This window comes from Camelus bactrianus, chromosome 7 (genome assembly GCF_048773025.1).
Source record: "Camelus bactrianus isolate YW-2024 breed Bactrian camel chromosome 7, ASM4877302v1, whole genome shotgun sequence".
NCBI lineage: Eukaryota > Metazoa > Chordata > Mammalia > Artiodactyla > Camelidae > Camelus > Camelus bactrianus.
This window is the reverse complement of record NC_133545.1, coordinates 62,267,905-62,287,123: the sequence shown is the minus strand read 5'-3', so window position 1 is coordinate 62,287,123 and position 19,219 is coordinate 62,267,905. Positions and strand designations below refer to the sequence as shown.

General features: G+C 37.2%; 1 long non-coding RNA gene across 1 annotated transcript in view; it reads left to right on the top strand.

Annotated features, from left to right (window-relative positions):
• LOC141578176 (uncharacterized) overlaps positions 1–18,876 on the top strand; it is a 54,260-nt gene extending 35,384 nt beyond the window's left edge. The window contains exon 2 of the long non-coding RNA XR_012508229.1: positions 17,279–18,876. This is a non-coding gene — a long non-coding RNA (uncharacterized LOC141578176). The remainder of the gene's footprint in view (positions 1–17,278) is intronic.
• The last annotated feature ends 343 nt before the right edge of the window (positions 18,877–19,219 follow it).

Here is a 19,219-nt window from a genome sequence, read left to right as displayed (position 1 = left end):
CACGTAGACGATAATAGAAAACTTTAAGTGATGTAAGTGTCGTAATGATCTACTGCACTGAGAATGAATGCTGCAGCAGTACCTGATTTGGATTATACGTGCAGATTTGGGCATGTTCAATGAGACAAAGCAGGCAAACGTACACAAGCTTCAGTTTATCTAGTTACTACGATCGTTAAATCTTTCACTCTCAAAGAACTTCAACACTGGCAAAAGAACAAAGTTAGAACTTAACAGCGCTGCTATTTTTAATCAGTCATGTGTTCCAAATACATTAATTGCATACCAACTCTTTAAAATAAGAGTGCTTGGCTAGGAGGCAGGACACTGTATTTTAGAAATAAAGCATTTTCCCAAGTATGTACTTTTCACGTGTGTAAGTCATGTGAAGATTTTCTTGCAGATTGATCACGGATGTGATACTGCCTACAATATGAAGTGAGGAAATACAATACTGAGTAGTTGACCTTCTCCACATTTGATCCTGTTTGCACTGATAGGCTTTTTTCATTAGAAGACCGTTTTATGTGTGTGAAGGGGCTCCTCTCTTTCTCCTAAATCAAGTAACAAGGGAAGTACCGGAGATTCAGGGTCAAGTTACCAGGTTTGAATGAAAACATGGAGGGGAGAATCTAGGAAAGATGGAAAGCAGAAGCAGATTGCCACGTTTCAATCAGGACAGAAAACAAAGCCAGATTTGCCAAGTCAAGGTCAGGAGCATGTATGAATTAGTAAAGTAGGAAAAGGTAGGGGAGACATTGAAACAAAGGATAGGCAGAGGGCCAGAAGAGAGGATTTTAAGTAGTTTAATAATTCCTCTGCCTCCTAACTGATCTTGCCGATAAGGCCCTATTTGGTCAACCCATACACATAACAGTATGGTCCATGGAAACAGGTCATCTAGTATAGGTAAACAGGATCACCAAATAAGGGTGTATTTCTTGATTGATTGGATCAGTAGTGATGGTAAATTGTGGAGGGCCAAAGTATCACTTGGCATAGCACTGTGAGCACCTGCATACCTTGGTGAAGGAGCTGACTGGAAATAGCTATTAATCTGTATTCGAGGTCATTGTATAGAACAAAACACCAGCACCCAGTTATGGGTCAAAGTCTTGACTTCTGGTTCAGTAGCAACCCTCTCTAACCTCTTGAACTAGCTTGCTACAGACACACTGCGATCAAAGTTGTGCATAAAAGGGGATTTTCTAGCTCTTCATTTGTAAAATTCAATTCTGAAATCTTACTTCAGAATTCTCCTTTTAGTCAAGGCAAAAAAACTTTTAAAGGAGGTGGAAGAATATGAATGAAGGAGAATATCTGTTTGCTTGTTTCTGAATATTGTGCAACTGAGTGATAAATTCTTTAGGAAAAATCAAATAATATGTATTGTAATAGAGTATTCTTGTGACTATAAGGCAGTGGCATGTAATCTCTTTCAAGTTATCACTTTCATATTGTTAATCAGGAGTCGATACTCTTTCTCTTTAAGGGGCTAAAGGACAAATATTTTAGTTTTTGTGGGTCATACCATCTCTGTGCCAACTATTCAATTCTGCAGAGTGAATGTAGTCATAGACAATAGTACATGACTGGGCGTGGCTGTGTTCCAGTAAAACTTTATTTACAAAACAGTCAACAGACTGGATTTGGCTTTGTTTGCTGACCCCTGTTCTAAATTCATGAAGAGGTCTTGAAGTTTATTATATATAGGAAATTGATCACATCAATTTGCTTTTTTTAAAAAATTGAAGTTTAGTTGATTTACAATGTTGTGTTAGTTTGGTGTACAGCATAGCGATTCTGTTATACATATATATTATTTTTCATATTATTTTTCATGATAGATTATTACAAGATATTGAATGTAATTCCCTGTGCTATACAGTAGGACCCTGTTGTTTACCTATTCTATATATAGTGGTTTGTATCTCCTAATCCCAAATAAATAATAATTGTTTTGTGTATGAGATTCTACAGCAGGGCAAGGATAGCATGCCAGGAGAGCACAGAGTAGGGGGTTCCTAACCTCCATAGTGAGTTGAGGCATCTGTAAAAACTTCCTGGAGGAAGAGATATCCAAACTGAGGCCTAAAACAGAAAAAGAAATGAGCTGGGCACAGGGAGGTGTAGTTTGATGGTGTATGTGTGTGGTAGGGAGAAGTGTTTAGGACAAGGGAGTAATCTGGGCAGAGGCCTGGAATCCTAAGAGAGTGTGGCTTCTTCAAGACCTGAGAGTCACTGGGTGTTGAGGAGAGACAGCCCAGGCTGTAGAAGCAGGCATGGCCAGATCATGAAGGACCTTTCCATCATGTTAAACAGTTAAAGAGTAGGGGAAGCCATTGAAGGGCTTTAAGCCTGGGAATGTTGTAATCAGATTTGAGTTTTAGGAAGATCACTCTGCAGGGTGGAAACAGTACTGAAGGGGTGAGTCTGGAGTTCCAGTTATACAGTCAAGAGGTGATGGTAACTTGCATAAGAGCAGGGGCTAGTTTAGGAAAAGAGAAAATGACAGATTTTTAGAGATGTTTGGAAGGTTAACTTGATTGATCTCCAGGAAAGGGGGGATTTTGGCTCTGGGACTGGGGAAGGTAAAGGAAAAGAGGAGAAATGTCCCTTAGCTTTCAGGATTGGGTGTTCAGATGATGGTGCAGTGTGTGAAATAGGAAACACAGGTTTGGAGAGAAGTTATGAACATGTTGAATTTGAGGAACCTGTGGGGTTCGCAGTGGGAGGACGAGTAGTAGGATATAGGTCTGAAGCTCAGAACAGCTTTGGACAAGAGGTAAAAATCTGAGGCTCATTAGCAAATAGATGATCATTGATACTAGGAGATCAAATGAGAAATTTTAGAGAAAGAATATAAAGTGAGAAAGAGTAGAGTCTTAGGCCAAACCAAGGGATGCCATATTTGAAGGGACGGTGGAGAAGGAGCCTATGAAGGAATCTGAAAAGCAGGAGAGGTAGGAGGAAACCAGGAGGGGAGGGGTACGCCTGAAGTCTGAGAGGAGAGTGTTTCAAGTGGTTTTCATACAAAAGTGGAGTGAGAAGGGTCTGGAAGTTGTACTGAGGAATAAAGAAGATATTGGCCCCTCCTTCTAGATGAGATGAAGTAGGAGAAATGAATAATTTCTACTTGAGAGACTGCAGAAGAAGTTGTAGCTTCCTCAAGGGAGAACTATGCCTTAATTAAGGCAAGGTGGTATACATTCAGAGACTCTGAGAAAAGAGAGGGTGTTCCTTGATTACAGAAGGGATTTCCAGAGGATATTGTTGTAAGTTTGGAAGAAATGCCCAGAGAAACACGGAAAAGTTTATAGGGCAGCAGTATATCTGGAGTGGCCCATCCCTCCTACCACTGCCACAGTGTTCCTAACATCCCAGCAAGATAAAAGCACTGTCTCTTTGCATGATTGTAATATCCAGACAGATACGTGATAATCATCCAGACATGGAGGACTCCATAACAGTGACCAACGGGGCCAATAAATAAGAAAGAAGCAATCTTTTGCAAAATAAAACACATCTGAAATATGCAGGGTTAATTTGGTAAGCCCCATGTGCTGCTGTAGACATCAGGGATTCCCAAAATGACAGACCAAGAAGGTTTTCCTGATTCAAGGCAAAATGACAAAAATGCAAATAATGTAGTGAATTTTTTATATAGCTAAATATATTCAATAATTGCCCTTTACTCAAGTTATATTATTCCTTCACTTTTTTTAGTTTTTAAAATGTTTTTCTCTTATGAAACAATGGTAATAATAAATGACAACTTATTAATGACCTTTCTTGGAAAAATAAAATAGTGGCAACCAATTGATTTTACTGTTCTTTGAAATCTCCAAATTTAGAAACCGCTCATTGGTTTCCACACTTGTGAATTTTTTTCAGTGTGATATAATTTGTTCCTGCCAATTAGGAATTAGGAAGGCAAATGTTACTTGACATTAATAATCTTTCTGTCAGTTGCCCAACATCATCTACTAGCATCCCTTTGGCAACACAGTTTAGGCAAGACAGTGAATGTACCAGCACTCTAAGAACACAGGGTTCCGCATTCAATTACACTTGGTAAACCTTACATACCAAATCTCTCTCCAGCGTTTCATAATGCATACATCACATGAAAGACTGAGAAGTCCTGGAATCAAGAAATCAATTAAATTTTGTTTAATGGATGAAAAAAAATTTTGTTTGCTGCAGGAAAAAAGTTTTCTGGCACACGTAATGAATATCTCCTGGAATAATCTTGTGTTAAGACCAGTTTGAGAAGTGTTTGAATAGTTGCTCTTGAACAATAATCAAATATGTGCCTGCATGCTGTAATATTATAGCCAGATATCTAAGGAAATCCAATCAAAGCTGAAGTCTAAGTGCACTTTCATTTGTTTTTAATTATATCAGACTGATTTTTAGATACCCCCGTCTGTTGGCCATGCTCAAAAATAACAATAGCAAATACTTATGTGGCATTTACCATGTTTGGAGGAACTATTCTAAGCACTTTTTGATGTATTAACTCATTTATTCCTCAAAACCTCCTATGAGGTAAGTACTATTATTATGCCCATTTTATAGATGAAGGTATTGAGGCACAGAGAGGTTATGTAGCTTGCCCAGGATCAAACAACTGGGCCCAGAGCTCTAACCCTTGGTCACTCTGCTGTGCTACTCTCTGATGGGCTCTGATATAGCCAGTGTGGTCTGCCAAAGCTCAATTTCCCACTGCACAGTGGGACTGGCCACCTGTAAACTTGCCTAAAGAATGAATGATGGAGCAAGGTGCTCTGAAATTATTCAGGAAGTGTCTACCTGGATTGACTGTGTCTCAGGTCTGGTCCCAACACAATTCTGGAAATAGTAGCATCCTGGCGTGGACCTCTTTGAAAGGAGTCACCAGAGACTGACCACACTTCTCAGAAACCAAGGACTCAGGGGAAGAGTCTAATTCTAGCCTCTCTGGAAGGAGTTGGCCAGGATGAACTAGCTTGGTCTGGATTTACTCTGGGAGAGGCTCTGGTTTCAAAGCTCTTGGCATGAAGTCTCCTGGGAAGTGGTTAGACTGGAGTTGGCTAGTGTCTGAGGCCTGGGGGGACAGAGCTGGTGGTGGAGGCCAGAGGCCTGCTGATCCCTAATTGGGCCTCCACCCCAATTCTCTGCTCAATTCTTGGGCTGTCATATGCAATTAACCTTTCCTTTGAGAAGAAATAACATTCTGCTTTTGTGTCCATCAGGAAACTGCTCATATAAAACCAGTGACTCAGTTGACCTCCAGTGAAACAATTATTACATGCCACTAGTAGAAGGTCTGTAAACTTTCAGCACTAATTTAAGCCCAAGATTGTTCTGATCCCATTTTTTGTGGCCAAATTATATTGGGAAAAACACTTTCAAGTATCTTTGGATACCTTCAAAGTTCATCCTACATTTCCATGATATGTAGTTTTTCTTTTTTTAGCATAACAAAGCCAATCCTCTTGTAAAGAGGAGGGGTGGAGACTGAAACAATTTAAAGGAATTAAAGCAAGGACTAAATCTTAAGAAAGTACGTAGAGAGGAGTGGAAAGTAAAGTCATATTTAATGAATAGCAAACATAGTCTTAACAAAACCATATATATATAACACCATTAGCTGCACAAAAACACAGGGAACCCACAAATACAAATAGTAAATCTATTTGGCTAATTTAGAGCGTAACCAGGCATAGGAGGTGAGAAAGGGTTTCTGTTCCTAGGACATTAGCAATAAAGTTCAGGGATGGGAGAAAAGAAAACTCTTTTCTGTGAGAGGGGATTTCTTACTTTTTTCCTAAAATAAAAGTTTTCTTCCTGTTATCATGGTTTTGCCCCCTTCCCACTAAACAGAACAAATTTCAGTTTTATCACAGCAGGAGATGGCAGCCTGGAAATCAAATGGTGGGGTGTCTTTGTAATTGCTTGACAAATCATAATTAGAAAAAAGCACTTTGCTCATTTGGAGGTGGAGTAAAATATTTGGGGGCCAAAACAAGTTCACAGACCATTTGCTGATAAGCTCATTTCAGAGGAATTCAAGCTTTTGAGACATTCCATCCTAGTATTCCTTTGGGTTGCCAGTTTGTTTTTACTAGTAATTGCACATTAAAACTCTACTTTGTTTCTCTTAACAGATGACATCTAAGACCATAGATGACAAAAGACAGATTATCAGGGAAAGTTGTAGAAAATCCTTTTAAACTATTTTAAGAAAAGAAAAACTTTAAACCAGGAGTAATTAAACCCAGACAGGCCTAAAGTTCAGATGCACACAGTACATACTGGAGTCACTTCTATTTCTATAATGAAATGATATTATGGTTCCGCCCAATCTTTCATACAGAAATGAGTCTGTTATTTATTTAATAGGGCAACACAGAACAGAAAAGTCTTGACAGGAGATAAATTAGGGTAGACAATAGATTAGATTCTTAATTATTTGTGTTCTTATGAAAATGCAGGATAAAGAATGCCTATAAATGTCTCAAACCACATACTCATGTCTATTATTCTCTGAATAGATTTTTGGAGTATTTAGTGCCTTTTTGGTATTTATTTGGTTCTGCTTCATTTTTAGATAAGGGCATATATAAACACTGGCTTAATGGCATAACAAGAATTTTATATGCACTTAAAAAGTGCCTAGAGGGCATTGCAGGCATTTTCTGTGCATTCTCCAAGACCCAGCTGGAAGGCCACCTGCACAAGAAGCTTTCTCAGCTTCACTCATGCAAAGTCATCTGTGCCCTCCTCTCTGCTCCCACTGCACCTAGTCCAGACTTCCATTACAGCATTTATCTGTTATTTTACTCCAATTATTTGCTCCCCTTTAGGAGCTTCTCAGAAGTGGAGAACTTGCCCTACTCGTTTCGTTGCTGGCACGTAGTGTAGTATGTGGTGCACAGTAGGCACACAACCGCTACTATTGATAGAAAATCTTTTCGATGGGAAGCCACTGTAGAAACTGTATTTGGCTTGCAATTCAGAGGCTGAAACTTTTAAGACTTTTTTTTTTTTTTTTTTTTTTGCCTTTTAGTTTGTCTAGTAACTTGGAAAGACTAGCCTATCCCTGATTTTTATCCATGATCTTGTTCAGTCTTCTAGTCTGCCAAAACTCCCAGAGAATGGCCCAAAGCTTTGGTTATACTGAATTGTGTCATACTGAATTCAATTTAAGATTAGGGGACTATAGGAGAAAAACTTGGCAATCTTTGGGCTTTATATAAAGACTTGGATATAAAAGTTAACCAGTTTCCATATATTCAACCATAGACCACCTTTATAGTGACCCCATTACACTCACCATAGAGCTGTGGCTGGGTATTTCTGCTATCCAGTCTTTTTTTTTTTTTTTTTTGAGGGGGCTAGGTAATTCGGTTTATTTATTTATTTATGTATTTAATGGAGGTACTGGGGGTTGAACTCAGGACCTCATGCATGCTAAGCATGTGTTCTACCGCTGAGCTATAACCCCCCCAACATCCAGCCTTTAACTTAATTTTATTACGTGTTAAAAACTAACAGCTTTATTGAAACACAGTTCATACTTATACACTTCACCTATCTAAAGTGTACAATTCAGTGGTTTTCCAGTGTATTCACAGAGCTGTGCAACCAACACCACTAATTCCAGAACATTGCCATAGCTCCCTCCCAAAACTCTGTACCCATTAGGAGTTATTTCCTATTTCTCCCCAATCTCTACCCTCCAAGCCCTAGGCAACCACTAATTTACTTTCTATTTCTGTAAATTTGCCTATTCTGGACATTTCTTATACATGTCATCATACATTATGTGGTCTTTTTGACAGGCTTCTTTCTTTAGCATCTTTTCAAAGATCATCTATGTTGTACACGTATCAGTACTTTATTCCTTTTTTTGGTTGAGTATTATTCCACTGTATAAACATACACCACACTTTAGTTATTTATTAGTTCATGGACATGTGGGTTGTTTCCACTTGTTGGCTATTAAGAAGAGTGCTGCTATGAACTTTCCTGTACAAGTTTTTGTGTGGACATACGTTCTCATTTATCTTGGGTATATGGTGAGGAGTAGAACTGTTCCATCACATGGTAATTCTATGTTTAACTTTTTGAGGAACTGCCATTCTATTTTCCAAAATGACTGCACCATTTTACATTGCCACAAGCAGTGTCTGAAGATTCCAGTTTTTCCACATTCTCACCAATACTTATTACTGTCTTTTTGATTATAGCCAATCTAGTGGGTATAAAGTGGTAACTCATTATGGTTTTGATTTTTACTTATCATAGCTAATGATGTGGAGCATTTTTTCATGTTTATTAGCTCTTTGTATATCTTCTTTGAAGAAATGTCTATTCAGATCTTTTGCCCATTTAAAAATTAAGTTATTTATCTTTTTTTTATTGAGTTGTAAGACTCCTCTATATATTGTAAGTACAAGTCCTTTATCAGATATATGATTTGCAAATTTTTTCCCATTTTGTGGGTTTTCTTTTCACTTTTTCGATGGTAATCTTTGTAGCAAAAAGTCTTTCATTTTCATGTAATCCAATGTATTTTTCTCTTGCTTGTGCTTTTGGTGTCATATCTAAGAAATCATTGTCTTATCTAAGGTCATGAAAATACAGTCTTTTTTCAGAGTTTTATAGTTTCCACTCTGACACTTAGGTCTTTAATCCATTTTGAGTTAATTTTTTATAGGATGTGAGGCAAAGGTCCAACTTCATGGAAGTCCAGTTGTCCCGGCACCATTTGAAATCTGGATGTTATAAATGAAAAGACTGATAGACTGATAGACTGACTATGTAAAAATATTACACTGTATCAGTCAGGGTTCAACCTGAGAAGCAGAAAAAATAGGGGGAAATGTATGTATGTATGTGTATACATATGTGTGTGTGTGTATGTGTATGTATATGTATGTATATATCTTGGGGGGCTTGCTAAGCAAGTCTCAGATCAGTAGTGCAGATCTTCAGGAAGGGAATATCACAGATAGGTTGGAACTACATTTTCTCCTTTGGGGAAAAGCCTTAGTTCCACTATTAAGGCTTTTCAACTCATTGAGTCAGCCTCTTCTTGATTATCCCCCTTACTTAAAGTCAACTAATTAGGGGCTTAAATAACATCTTAAAATACCTTTATAGCAAAACCAAGATTAGTATTTGATTGAATAACTGTATTAAGTACCTAGCCAAATTGACACATCAAAGCCATCACATATAAAAATTAAAATTTTATGTTCAACAAAAGGCTCTGTGAACAAAGAGAGACAACATATAGGTAAAACATATTTATAATACAGATAATAAAAAGATTAATATTCAAAATTTATTGAGTTACCCCAATCAAAAAGAAAGATAAGAAGCAGCTGATAGAAAAATGGGCAAAGAATATGAATGGACAATTCATACACAAAATACAATAGTCTGATGAAGGAAATGTATGAAAACGTTCAAACTCATTAGTAATTTAGAAAACAAAATTTGAAATGATAGCTATTTTTCCTGATAATTTTAGCGAATTTTTAAAAGATGGTAATATCAAAAAGTTGACAAAAAATACAGAGGAATGGGCATTCTTATTCATATACAAGTCCTTTGGTAAGAGTGTGCTTTGATAAGACCATTTAAAAAGGAAATTTAGCAGTATCTGTGAAAATTTTAAATGAGCATACCTTTTACCTGGTGAACTGCTAGGAATCTATCCTCTCTTACTCCCTTCGTTAATCAGCAAGTTCCAATGTTAAATCTTATACGACTGAGCTTCCTGACTAAGCTCCCCCTTGATTCTTCTCTCCCTATCTGAGTTCAGCTTGTGCTAGATAGATCTAATTCCCCCTTTTTCTGTTACACACACACAGACACAGACATACACAGACACAAATATGCCACAGCATTGTTTGTAACAGCCCCAAGCTGGAAACAACCCAAATTTGTAAGAACTATAGCACGAATAAATAATCTGTTCACAATAAAGAAAGTGAAAGACTATTAACTGCAAACATCAACATGGATGACTCTCAAAAAATACTGCTGGGCAAAAGAAGCAAAAACCAAAGAAAACAAAAAGTAGGATTCCATTTAAACAAAGTTCAAAAAAGGCAAAACTCAAACTACCTTATCTAGGGATGCATACTTAGGGAATAAAATCATAAAGAAAATCAAGGAAATAAATGATTAATCCAAATGTTAGGGTGGTGATTACCCTGGGTGGGGGAGGAAGTGAGTTGTGATTGGGGAGGTGAATTCAGGAGACTTCTGGGATGCTGTTGATCCTAGATTTTTTTTTACCTTGATGGTAATAACATGTTAAACTGAAAATACACGTCTTATGCTTTGTTTGTATTCTAATAATTTTTTAAAATGTCACTAGGGACCTTCCTGAGGTGGTGGCAGTCTTCTATTTCTCTTTTTTTTTTTTTCTTTTCCTAGCTTTGTTGAGATATAACTGACATATAACATTGTGTAAGTTTGAGGTGTATACTGTGTTGATGTGATACATTTATAATTGCAAACAATTACCACCACAGTATAAACTATCCCCTCCAGCCCATCACATATGATGGTTGCACAAATTTTGCCTTATCATTTTGTAAATTAAATTTACATGTGACTTGCACACTTTTTGGTTTGTTGTATTTGACTTAGAAGTCATTAAAATAAATTAGATTTTAAAAACTTTTATGTATTACTCCCTGACTACAGAGGAAAGTTCCAACTCTTTCATCTGAACTTTCAAATTCCTCCATACACTGACTACCTTTTTCAGCCTTCGTAATCCTAACTCCCACTACTGTCTTCAGTGGAAACCCAAAAAACCCCAAACAAAACAAAACAAAAAAGCCCCAACCGATACTAATTTTATAAAATTGCCTTTACAAAAAAAAAAAAAAGAAAGAAAAGAAAAGAAAAGAGAAGAAAATTGACCTTTCCTCTTACTCTTTATTTGAAAGTAAACGGGGGAGGATTTTGAATTGCCTACCACATGTTTTTCTAAGATGAATCAGAGCAGGATGAGATGCCTGCTTAGTCTTTGGCTATAATGAATATGTGTCTGTGACACAATTCTCAAAAAGAACACATTTCTCCCAAGTTACTTATCTCAATGGCATTGTGATTAAGAATTTTCTTTCAGTTTAAATAAGCTAAAAAAAATTGGTTAAAGGCAAGCATCCATCATGTTAGATGTTAGTTTGTGTCCACCAAAACACAGTGAAAAATAAATAAATGATCTGAATTGAGCTCTGAGTCTTCATGCACAGACTATCAGTTTCACACTTAGTCATAGTCAACTTCACACATAGACGCCACTGAAACAACCAGGGCCAAATGTTCCTGGAAAATGGGACTTCTTAGACATTCACAGACATTTGGTGCAAATACCTGAGCCCCAGGCTTAGGGTGAGATCTCACAAGAAGATTGATGGGCAGCTTCCAGGGGAAAAAATGAGGGAGGGGCAGGATGTGGTCTCGGTGATTCAGAAGCACTCCCCCCCCTCTTCTCCACCACCAATTTGAGTCAGCTTGCAGCCACATGGCCCCACATGGTGCACTGATGCTTCTTGATGAGCTGTCATACCCAGTCCACCCCACTTGCCTTCATTAAAGCCCTTGGTGATTTCAGAAGCCCAATTTGCATATGAGTAGTTTTATTCTGTCTTTCTAAATCAGTCAAGCAGCAAATGTTGAAGCTTTCTGATCTACATGATAAGGTGGTCTGAAGTGTTGTTGGGCATTTTAATACTTGCTTGCCTCACCTGGTCTTCAAATTTATAAAGTAACATCACTAATTTGGAGGCAGCCTAGTTTAGTCGTTGAGCCTCTGGGTGCTGGAGCCAAGCTGGCTGGGTTCAAGTCCCTGCTCACCACTCCCAGGCACATCATTTTTAGAAGTGTGCACATATCATTCTTTTTTGCCTCAGGGCATGAATCATGTGCTCTTAATGTGACTGGTGCAGCGGGAAGTAAGGGTCATCTTTGTGGTGCAAGAGTAGCAGCACTCACAGCAAGCTCCAGCAGAGCACTGGCAGTTCTGCTGGTGGCTGTGTCTGGGTTCTTGGGCTGACAGAGTGGCAGAGTGGGTTACACTGTCCAGTGCTGGGCATTAACTTTCCATGACTTGACTTGGAGTATTGTTCATGACTGCAGAGTCTTCAACCCAGCCATGCTGGCAATTCTTCGAGTTATACAATGATCTTTTAATACATTCTTTTTGGCTTAAACCAAACTTTTGGTTTCTTTTAAATGTAACTAAGGATACTGACTGATACAATGACCTTGAGAAAATTTATTAAGTTTTCTCAACCTAGTTTCTCATCTGTAAAGTAGCTTAGTAATATTTATCTCAGGGTTAGTGGGAGACTTAAATATGTTACTGCATGCAAGCACTCATTATGGTGGCAGTATATAATAAGGGTCCCTAAAATATTAACTATTATTATTGATATTGTTAATAACAAAAAAACTTGTCAGGCACCAGAATAATGGACTGTCTATAGTAAGAGTGAGTCATGGTCTGAGAAAGTTCTCAGCATTTATCTTAGAGTTAGGAATGCTAGCTTGGAGTCTTAGAAATTAGAGATCATCAGGTTACTTTCAAAACTGAAGTACTGTGACCCCATCTGAATGGTTATGTTGAAGAAATAATTCCCTTTTTATTGTAATGACAGCACTCAAAGTAACCCAGAAATTTTTATGGCTCATGGGTTTAATTTATGGTTGGTTGATTTAGGCACCTATATATATTTTGCTTTACCTATTTAATTTAAATTTAACATACGGATTGAAAAAGGCACATATCTTAAGTTTATAGCTTATCATAGGAAGCAAGATATTGAACATTACCAATGCTACAAAGGCTTACTTTGTGTTCTCATCCTCCAAAGGTAAACACTACACAGATTTCCCCTACATAAGTTAGTGTTGCCTGTTTTCAAACTTTATGTAAATGAGGTTATATAGAATGTCCTCTTTTTGTCGCTAAATGTTGTATCTTTGAGAGTCATCCATGTTGTTGCACACAGAAACAGTTTTCTTCATTGCTATACATGCCACACTTTATTTATCCACTCTATTGTTAATGGACATTTGGGTTGCTTCTAGTTTGGTGCTATTAAGAATAATAGAATATGACTATTCCTGTAACTATCTTTTTCTGCACATATGTATGCATTTCTTTTGGATTTACACCTAGAGGTTGAACTGCTAAGTCATAGGGTGGGCATGTGCTTAATTTAACTGGCAACAAAATTTCCAGAATAGTTTTTACTAATTTATACTCTCAAGCATTCCATGAGTTTCTGTTGCTCTATATCCTAATACTTGGTATTGTCAACCTCTTTAATTTTAGCCATTCTGGGATGTGTGTAGCGATATCCTGTTATGTTTTCACCTTGCATTTTCCTGATAACTAATGATGGTGAGCACCTTTTCATGTTCATTGGCCAACTGGATATCCTCTTTTATAAAAATCCTGTTCCTATTTTTCACTCTTTCTTTAAAAAAACTCAGTCTTTTTCTTATTGATTTATAAGAGTTCTTTATATACTCTAGATATGAGTTCTGTGTGTGATTTATACACATAAAATATCTTCTCCCACTTTGTAGCTTGCCTTTTTATTCTCTTAATGATTTTTTTGATGAATAGAAGTTTTAAATTATAAGTCGAAATCTTTCCTATTATGGTTAGTGCTTTTACAAAAAAAAATAGGCTTTAAAAAAAAGCAGTTTTAGGAAATCTTTAGCATTTATGGAGAAATGAGCAGAAAGAATAGATTACCATATACCACCCCCAACCCCAGGTTCCCCTGTTATTAACATCCTGCATTGGTGTGATAACCAACTGATGAACCAATATTGATTCATTATTATTAAGTAAAGTTCATAGTTTACACTATACTTCACTCTTTACACTGTACACTTTTTGGGTTGTGACAAATGAATCATGTTATTTATCCACCATTACAGTACCATACAGAATAGTTTTACTGCCCTAAAAATCCCATGTTCCACCTCTTTATCTCCCCCTAACCCCTAGCAACCATTATCTTTTCACTCTCTCCATAGCTTTTCCTGTTCCAGAATGTCATATAGTTGGAATCATACAGTATGTAGCTACTTTGGACTGACTTCTTTCACTTAGTAATATGCACCGAAGGTTTGTTCCTCCATGACTTTTCATGGCTTGATAACTCATTTCTCTTTAGCACTGAATAATATTGCGTTGACTGGCTTTACCATGGTTTATTTATTTATTCAGGTTGGCGACTTTCATGTTTTGGCAATTATAAATAAAGCTGCTATAAACATCTGTGTACAGGTTTTTGTGTGAACTGAAGTTCTCAGCTCCTCTGGGTAAATACCAAGGAGTGTGATTGCTGCAATCATATGGTAAGAGTGTGTTCAGTTTTATAAGAAACTGCCTGACTGTCCTCCAAAGTGGCTGTCCCATTTTGCATTCCCACCAGCAATGAATGAGAGTTCCTGTTGCTTCACATCCTCACCAGCCTTTGGTGTTGTCAGTGTTTTGGATTTAGGCCATCCTATTAGATGTGTGGTGGTATCTCATTGTTCCTTTAATTTGCATTTTCCTGATGACATGTACTGTGGAGCATCGTTTCATATGCTTATTTTCCATCTGTGTATCTTCTTTGGTGAGGTGTCTGTTATGGTCTTTGATCAGTTTTGTAATCTGGTTGTTTGTTTTCTTATTGTTGAATTTTAAGAGTTCTTAGTACATTTAGGATAACAGTCCTTTATCAGATGTGTCTTTTGCAAATATTTTCTTTCAGTCTATGGGTCGTCTTATCATTCTGATGTTGTCTTTTACAGAGCAGAAGCTTTTAATTTCAATGAAGCTCAGCTTTCCATTACTTTTTTCATGGATTGCTCCTTTGGTGTTTATATAAAAAGTCATTGCCATACCCAACCAAGGTCATCTAGGTTTTCTCCTATGTTATCTTCTAGGAGTTTTATAGTTTTGTGTTTTACATTTAGCCCTATATTTCATTTTGAGTTAGTTTTAGTGAAGGGTGTAAGGTCCTTGTCTAGATTCTTTCTTTTTCTTTTCTTTCTTTTTCTTTCCTTCTTTCCTTCTCTCTTTCTTTCTTTCTTTGCACGTGGATGTCCAGTTGTTCTACCATCATTTGTTGAAAAGACTGTCTTTGTCCTATTATATAACCTTTGCTCCTTTGTCAAAGATCAGTTTACTATATTTATGGGGGTCTTCTTCTGGGCTCTCTATTCTGTTCCACTGATTTGTCTACTCTTTACCAATACCACACTGTCTTGATGACCACTGCCTAGACACCCCCAGTGTGGAAAATAAAGCTTATTACATACAGGATGGAATTGTGGCCCCGTATCTATTTGGATTTGCTTTTCATGGACCCAGAGATAGTTTATTTGTGACCAACTTAAAATGTACTAGTCTGTCCCCTTTCAGAGGCAAGTGATAGAAACCCAGGTCAAACTTAGGCAAAGGAAGGAATGTTTTGGTTGACAGGAATTAGGAGGAACTGAAGTGGAACTGGCATCAGATATATTCCAAATCTCTATCTCATTCTCTCTCTCTCTCTCAATATCTTGATCTTTGATCTCTTCACTTCTATGTCTCCTTTAGTGGATTTTAAACAAGAAAAATAAAAAACCAAAAAACCCACCTCCTACTGGCTTAAAGAATATCTCCTTCTTTTCCTTCAAGTGTTTGTTCAAATCTCACTTCCTCAGTGAGGCTGACCAACCCTCACTTCATTCAGTACCGAAACCTGTCCCCTCCACTCCTGCTTTCCTGATCCTTTCTACTATGTTGTACGTTTATATTTTCCCTGCTTAATACTTCCTAACATATGGTAGTATTTTCTTATTTATGTTTTTAATTTATTATCTTACTCAGTGGGAGTGTTAGCTCTACAAGGGTAGGGGTCTTGTGTATTTTATTTACTGAGATATTCCAAACACCTAGAACAGGGCACCTAGAGCATCCTACATGGTAGGTGCTCAGTAAATACTGTTGCATGAATGAAAGGGAATCTATTATCTCACGTAAGAAGAAGTTCTGAGTTGGGTGGTCCCAGGATTGTTGGCTCTGTGGCTCAGGGGCATAATTGAGAACCATCCTCTGTTCACCTTCCCTGTCTGCCATCCTCAGCATGTCAGGCTGGTCTCTTGGGCTATCTCTCTGCATGGTTGCAAGATGGCTGCTGCCGTTCCAGGCATCACATGTCAACAAGACACATCCAGGAGCAGCAGAATGGTGGTTGCTATCTGCTTCTTATTTATCTCCTTCTTTTTCTTTAATCGATGAGGAGACATTTTACTTTTTAAAAAACACACTTGTCTATGTAACAACTGAAATCAAAAATGCATATGATTGCCTTAGTTTCTAAGCTAACCCTTATAGAAAAGAATACATATTCTTAATATAAATTACTTGATCACAACAATATTAGTTTTGGAAGAAATACGTCAGTGTAAATTTATTAATTGTTATGAAGGCATATCTGGATTTAGAAAGCATAATAATTGGGACATTACTTTCAAAAAGTTTAATAGCTGGAAAAATATTTTTTAAAATCCATACTAATTTACTCTCATCAAATTCTTAGAAAGAAAAAAAAAATGAGGAAATCTCCCATGAGGATGACTAAAGGAAGAGGGTTCTTGAATATATTAAAGTAAGACAGTGAAAATGTATTTAAAAATACAAAATTTGTATAAAGCATGATATAGCCAAAAATACATGAGAGACAACTCATGCTTTTTTTTTTTTTTTTTGGTCTGATTAACTGAATGCATATTTTATTTAACTTAGGCTATAGCTCAAATAGATTAAGAAAATTCACTTTTGCTAAGAAAATGAAGTAGCTGTAAGGGATCTGTTGAACCTATTTAATATTGCTGTTCTGAAAAAAATAAAGAATATTTAATATGAAAATGTTAATTTAAAAAATCAGCTCTCTTGGCTATAATACTCCTTAACATATTTATCAGGCTCATGCTTATAAATCTGAAGAGAAAATAACTACAAATCACCTAGTTAATTCGTTGGGCATTTCTAGCTGAATTAAGTTTGTCCTTGTTAAAGAAATTATCTTCGTTTTTTTCCCCCCTCAGGAATGCATGTAAAACAGTTCCTGTCTCGATGTACGCCTAAGGCAAAAAGTTCAGTGCTCAATTACCTGCTGTCTGAAGTCTCATATTTTGCAGTGAGCAAGTGAAATAGCATTTTAATCAGAAGTCTTGACCCATACTCTTCTTTTTTCCCTCGCAGCCCTGCAAGCTATTTGGCATATGAAGGTCTTGACCTGAGAAAACCATCTTGGATAACCGTGGCAAGGAGAAGGAAAAACGCAACACCTAGGAGATTTCAGTAAACAGTAGAATCATGCCAACCTAATCTGTGTTAAAATGCTTGGAATGTGGGAGCCGCTGATGATGCCTGTTGTCTGTGTGTCTGACTGAATCCTTTCTTTTCTCAGAGCAGCAAAGCAAGGCCTGGGAACCAGGCCAAATGCCTGCCACTTACCTTAAATTGATCAGCTACTTTGAGATTAAACCCCCTGAAAGCTGCCACACCGTGAAAACAAGGCCTCCTTCACATTAAAGGCAAATTGCGACTTTGGGTTTGCTGTGATCTTTTTTCCATTTTATCCACTTTTTCACAGTGCACACTTTTTTCCCCCCTTTCCATTTATGCTCCAGTGTAGAAGCCAATAGTTACAGCATCTTGGCCAAGCATTCATTAAGGTTTATAAGAACAAAATTTATGGTTATTTAGGAGTTGGCACAAAGACAGACTGTTGCTGGAAAAAGAAAAAGAAATACAGGTGGGAAATATAAGCCTCAACAAAGGCCCATACTATACTGCAGTGTGCGAGGCTCTCAGTAGTGGTCTGGGAGGAAAATTACATCGTATTTAAAATCAGTCACTCCTCTATTCCGGACCCTTCCCATTTTATGGCTCCATAGATGACCAAAACAAGTAAGCTGGTCATTCCAAGAGATTTTTCTGTCTTGTGTAAGTGCTGCCATTTACAGGAGCTGGTAGTCATAGAGATAAATAGATTCGTGTTAATCTGAATGATAATCTATCAGTTTGGCTACTGGATGAGATATATTTAAAATATATATATATATATATGAATCATGGATCAGAATAAGGACTCTCCCATGAAGAGATGAACCAAGTTATCCTCCTCAGTAGACCTTACATAATGGCAGAGCTTGTGTTCCCAAAAATGTAGGGTGTGGACAAAACACACCCTTAATCTCTGAATTCGGGTAGTAATGTGGAATTCTGGCACAGTCTGGACGTCTATATTCTCCCTCAGGAAATATTATTAATGATTCTTGTTTGTTTTTTTTTTTTTTTAATACTCTCTGAATTTCTGCTCTAGGGGAATGAGAAGGCTTCTTGTTCTGTTATTTGCACTATCTGTAAAGCAAGCATTTTTAGCAGTATACTTCAGTGTTCCACTCATTGTTGTCCTCCAAATACTTGCATGTATTGAAAAAATATACAGCTTCAGTGTTTCGTAATGTAAACTGCTCCAAAACATCACTGGTTTTAGCTATGCCAGTAACTTGCTGTATGATTTAGGAAAGGTTAACTTAAATGTCCAGCCATCTCCTATTATCAAATGGGGATACCAATACTGATACTAATAATATATTTTCTAGCAGGTGCACTGTGATAAGTTATGTGCTTCCGTTTCCAATACCTTGTGCATGTCAGAATGTTTTCCCCTTTTATGTGAAATTATGTTCATCTTTTTTACTGACTTTGTTTTGGAAATCCTCCACCTAATTCTTATTCCTTTTTATCAGTGTTACCTCAACATGAAAATACATATATTTGTGTTACATGAACTTAGATTTGTTCACATTTTGTTCTGCAAAGGACCAATTTACTTGTACATAAATGAGCACCTTCCCTGACTACACACACATTCAGCTCCCCAAGGGCAGGGGTCATGTCCTTCTTGATATCTCTCCATCAACAAGATGCTCATTAAATTTAGAAAATCGAATATGCACACAATCTTTTGCATCCTTTCCTAAAATGCCCAATACAACGTGGGCTGCATGAGCACACAATTTGATCATCATCTGCAGATAACACTGATTATTTATGAGCAGGGGGGAGTCTGTTTGTTAAGCAGTGATTAGAAGTCACTTCCCATGTTCTGCAGAGTGTCAGAAAGCCAGAGCC